This window comes from Pocillopora damicornis, chromosome 2 (assembly GCF_964200805.1).
Source record: "Pocillopora damicornis chromosome 2, jaPocDami1.2, whole genome shotgun sequence".
NCBI classification, from domain to species: domain Eukaryota; kingdom Metazoa; phylum Cnidaria; class Anthozoa; order Scleractinia; family Pocilloporidae; genus Pocillopora; species Pocillopora damicornis.
The window spans coordinates 19,667,457-19,672,456 of record NC_142671.1 but is presented as its reverse complement, the minus strand read 5'-3'; the positions used below and the strand labels follow the sequence as shown (position 1 = coordinate 19,672,456).

The 5,000-nt window shown below is 35.5% G+C and overlaps 1 protein-coding gene across 1 annotated transcript in view; it reads left to right on the top strand.

Annotated features, from left to right (window-relative positions):
* The first annotated feature begins 3,544 nt into the window (after positions 1–3,544).
* LOC149050232 (uncharacterized) overlaps positions 3,545–5,000 on the top strand; it is a 2,845-nt gene continuing 1,389 nt past the window's right edge. The window contains exon 1 of the mRNA XM_089196677.1: positions 3,545–5,000. This exon is cut by the window's right edge and continues 1,389 nt beyond it. The gene's annotated coding sequence lies outside the window, so the exon portion shown is untranslated.

Below are 5,000 nucleotides of genomic sequence, written 5' to 3'. Positions count from 1 at the left end.
TAACATAAATAAATAAAAAACCAATTTCTTTAAATGCATATTTCTGGGAACCCTGCCAATTTTAGAAGCAGCTTCGTTTTGAATGTGCTGTGTCAGCTGCCATGATCTTTCCTCTGCATCATGTTGACTACATCGACTGCTTTTGTACTCCTTTACTCCACACTTTCTATATCCACAATGGCAGGCAAAACACTGGCAGTATTCTTCACATCCTCATTCATAATCCATTTCTGTTAGACTGGCAATTTTTGAGGATGCCCTTTCCGTAAGGATACAACATCCTCTATGCCATCTACTGTGTAATGTAACAATAGAAACTATGGGAGCCAATAAAATTATGGAACTCGAGTTGGACGGGTCTACATGATTACCAACAATTGTGACAGACATACACAGACATATTTTATCTTCCAAATGTGGTCGGTGATCAACGTTTGCAAACGCTCTGTAATTTTTTGGTTTTCATCAAAGACAACTGAACTGCGTGTTTGGTGACAACGTCTAGTACAAGCGAGATAGGATTTTGGTACGTAGGACATGATGTTTTCTCTCCATTTCACCCAAGCAATCATGCACAGCTTTTGAGGAATGCGTAAATCCTATGTTTGTAAAGAAGTATTCGGTAGTTTACGCACTGTTAAATCGGTTGATGTTTTCAAACAAGAGGCAGTCAAGGGATAAAAGTGTTTCTTTGACAACTATAGAGTGACACATTTGAGAAATAATTTCAAGAATTTGGCGATTGATAGTCATACATTCTTTTTGTTTGGAAGATACCATGCAGGACTATATCTGTCAAAATTTTGGCCTGTTTGGCATCAAAAAGCACGTTAATGGAGTGATGTACACCAACTTAAGGATTGCCTGGATGCTTTGGGACACAAAATATCTCCTTCATGACAACAATAATGACCCTCAGGAAACAAATAATCTCCTTCCAGAGGCAAAGAACTTCCTTCAGGACATGATGCATACTAATGACTCTACACGTCTCTTTTGCACATCAACACTTTGCCAATGGCAATGGTCAAATCTTTGAAATATGCATGATAACCACAAACACTAGCCTCAATAAAGACTTCGTAGTCATCTGCCAAGTAAGCATTACTTGATTCACCTTTGGAAATTTTGTAAACCACTTTCCTTGGATTCGTCTTCTACTGGTCAAGATTATTTTCGTTATCATCCAAGGCATGACTTTACCGCTACAAATGGATTTACTGTTGGCCTATTACTCCTCTGTGGGGATATTGAAACACAACCAGGTCCAGTGGCTAATTATAGCGGCATATCTGAACTGCTGGAGTCTATCAAACTGATTTTCTTCTCAAGAAAGCAAGGAAGACGAATAACTCTCAGGACTGGGCTAATTACTGCTGCTGCAGAAATGGAGTTTCTAACAGTATAAGGAAAGCCAAAGCTACATATAATCATCCTCTTATTAAAGACAGTGCCAAAGATCATAAAGCTTTCTGGAAAACAATGGAAAAAATATTACCTGGCAAGAAAACAGCTTTTTTGCCAAAAATAAACACTGGACAGTCAATAACCCACAATAAAAAGACTATTACAAGTGCATTTCATAAGTTTTTTGTTGGTGCAGCTACTTGGCTCTTGGAATGCTTACCATCTGCGTCCTCATCTTCAACTGGGTCCAAAAACATCCATTATATCATTGTACAGCATCCAGCTTTTAAATTTAATGAGGTCTCGGAGGATTCTGTCAAAGCTCAATTATGTGGTATGAAAACAGGAAAAGCGATGGGACTAGACAATATTCCTGCTCGTTTCTTGATTGATTCTGCTGATATTGTGGCTAAACCCTTGGCAGAGATAATTAATTATTCTTTCAAAATCAGGACGTGTTCCATTGGATTTCAAGTCCGCAAGAGTTATTCCTCTTTAAGAAGGGCAAGGTAGTGGAAATGGATAACTATGGTCCCATCTCAATTCTACCCACTGTCTAAAAATTACTGGAGCGGGCTGTTCATCATCAGCTTTATCAGTATCTACGTGAACATAATATTTTGAAACTATTTCAACCCCCCTTCAAATTTTGCATGCAGGTAGGCACTCAGTTTGAAGGGGGGTTGAAAATTTTCATTTCCCAAGATGTTTGATTCTTAAAGAGACTCGTTCTTAAGAACTCATGTCGAAAGAAACATTTTGAAATTGAAGCAATCTAGAATTCTTTCAGGAGTTATTCCTCTTTTGTTAAAACCAATATTGGATAGAATTATTTTTGTTTCTGCTGCTTTAACTAATTTATGTTGAAGAAGCATAAAGTAACGAGCACACTGTAGAAGCAAAAATTTTTATTTACTAAATTTTTTTATCTTCTTGACTTGGGGGTAACTGTTTTGTGTGAAAATTGTTTTGTGTGAAAATTGCCACTATGTGAGGCTTCCATTGGGAAAGAAGGAACTACTTGCTGACAGTAAAATTTGTAAACTGTTGCTACAACAGTTTCCCAAAATTTATCATCAAAATTAATTGTAACAATAAATATCCTTTTACTTGTACAGGTAAAAAAAAAAAAAATGTCTTTCAATGGAAATCACTCCTGAGGGTTTTATGTCCCAAGGGGATCGATCGTGATGCCATGTGATTTCAGACATTGGGCACCATTTTGGACTGGCTGGCTGGCTGGCTATGTAGCACAAATAGCCTCTACCTCATGTGCAAATGTTTTCTTGGCTGCCTTCAGCTGAAGACACCCATTTCTTTCCTGTGCAATCAGTACAATAAAAAAAATTTTACCAGGGATCGAATGCAGAGACATCAGAATAAAGTTGTGCACTTCTCTTGAGACTGCAATCAGCCGATTCTCTTTGCTAGCCAATGACAATTCCCAAAAGATCCACGTAATCATGCCCATGATTGGAAACAAAGAAGACTCCATTTGGTGCTCATCTTTGAATGTACTTTTCAATGGTTGATCACTTGTGCATCAGGTTATTTCTTTTCTCCACTGTTTTTTTTAATAAAACATTTCTAAACATGGGTTTTATTGTGGTTCAATGGGAAAACGAAAACAGCATTGTAAATGAAAAGAAAACCATTGGTGCCATGGATTTAAAAGAAGGGACAGCAGTTGACATATCGACTGGTACAAACATGGGTCAAGTGGCCATTTATATAGCTGCGATTTTGAAGGTTTGTAATGAGTAAAAATTGCAATATCCATTACGTGAAGAGATATTCTTACCAAAGAATAGATATAAGGCCTTGAATTAAGCTTACATAACGCTTGGCGCAACTGAAACGCCTATAATTCTGAGAATCAAATCAAATTGCATGCCACAGTTTCTTAAGCTTACACTTTACAATCAAATAAATCTATCAGTAGGGTTTCAAGATTACTTTAGTCACCTTTGGGAATATTCAAGATTCATAATTCAAACTGTGATTAAACAAACCCAATTGCATATAAAAGCCCTTCTTGATAAAACAAAATAATGTATCCAGGCCTTTTTTTGTAAAATCTATAGAAGAATAGTACTAACTCCAATATAAAAGTCATTCAATGTAACAGAGATTTCCCAATCCAAGTGCACTTTATTAAATTAGGATTCCTTTTCCTTATAGTTATCTAAGGCCTTGTCTGAGCTCATAATATATACATTTTTTCAAATTTAGATTTCATGAACTCCAGATACAAAATGGACAGGCTTCTTGTAGACAATCTCGTTCAAGGCCAACAGAGAAAGCTGTGAGCCCAAGAAAAAAGCCAAACAGCAGCTAAGTCTGCAGTTTAGGATAACTTCATTCTAAATTATTGTTACAGTTACAACTAGAGTTTTAATCCAAAAATCAATTTTATTTAACTGAAATTAATTCCTTCATTCTCAAGAGTGCTAAGTCAAAATTGAGAAGAAATCTTTGAATTTTAATGTGCAGAATTAACAAACACAAATGATAAAACATGAAAGTACTGCTTGACAGCTTACATTTGAATGTTCACACACAATAGCTTCATCCAAAGAAGTTACATCCACATAAAATCAAGTCAAAGCTTGAATATAGGAGCAAAAGGGTTAAATACCATTTGTATCATCATCCAAAATTGAATGATTAATTTAAAGACTATGTTTGACTGATAGTATTTATTGCAATAAATATAATTCAAGTTATTGTATTTTAAGGAAAAGAATACACAGATTTTATTCCCAATTTGTGTCAAACCAAATTTAATGACTGATTAGGACTATTTCATATGAATAGCTGTAAATGAGGATAATTCTTAGAAAGTTTTCAAGAAGAATTCCATCCTAATATTGTTACATGTTGATGTTGATGTACAAGCAAAAATATTTTACACGTAAACCTGAGTTAAGCATCTAAATAAATCTATTGAATACTTAAATTTTTAGTTGGAGTTTTTAATTTTTAGTATTTATTTCATGTTATTTACCTTAAATCTTTGCTTAAAATTCCCAGCAGTTCTTGAACAGGAACTTCTTGGGAATTTCTAGCAAGTTTTTAGATTTACAGCCTTCCAGGGAAAGTCATTGGTGCTCTAAGTTGGAATTCCGAGGAATTCCTTGGAATTTCAAGTCCTGTTGGCTATTAAATTGGAATTTCTGGGAATATCTGGGTTTTTACAACCCGAGTTGTTACAGTTGGGAATTCCTCAAATGTGGTTTGGCGGATACTGTCACTTTGACTCTATGTGTCACTGTATGAAATTTGGAGCTCGCACCATCTTTTGTGCAACAACTCTGAAAGTTGTTCACTTTGAACTTCTGCTGGTAAATTACTCTGAATGGTAACCTTACAAAAAATACTTAGTGAACCCATTCAGAGAAAACAGCACTGACAAAACAAACCAAGAAACAGGCACCCTAAAAAAAGCAACTGCATAAGGTAACCTTCAAGATCAAGGCACTGTTATATCTCTGAAGTTGAGGCCTAGGTAATGGCCTTAAAAGTAAGATGCAATATTAAGTATACTCTGCGAAGTGAAGTTGAGTGATAGAAAGATATTTTTTGAGTGATAT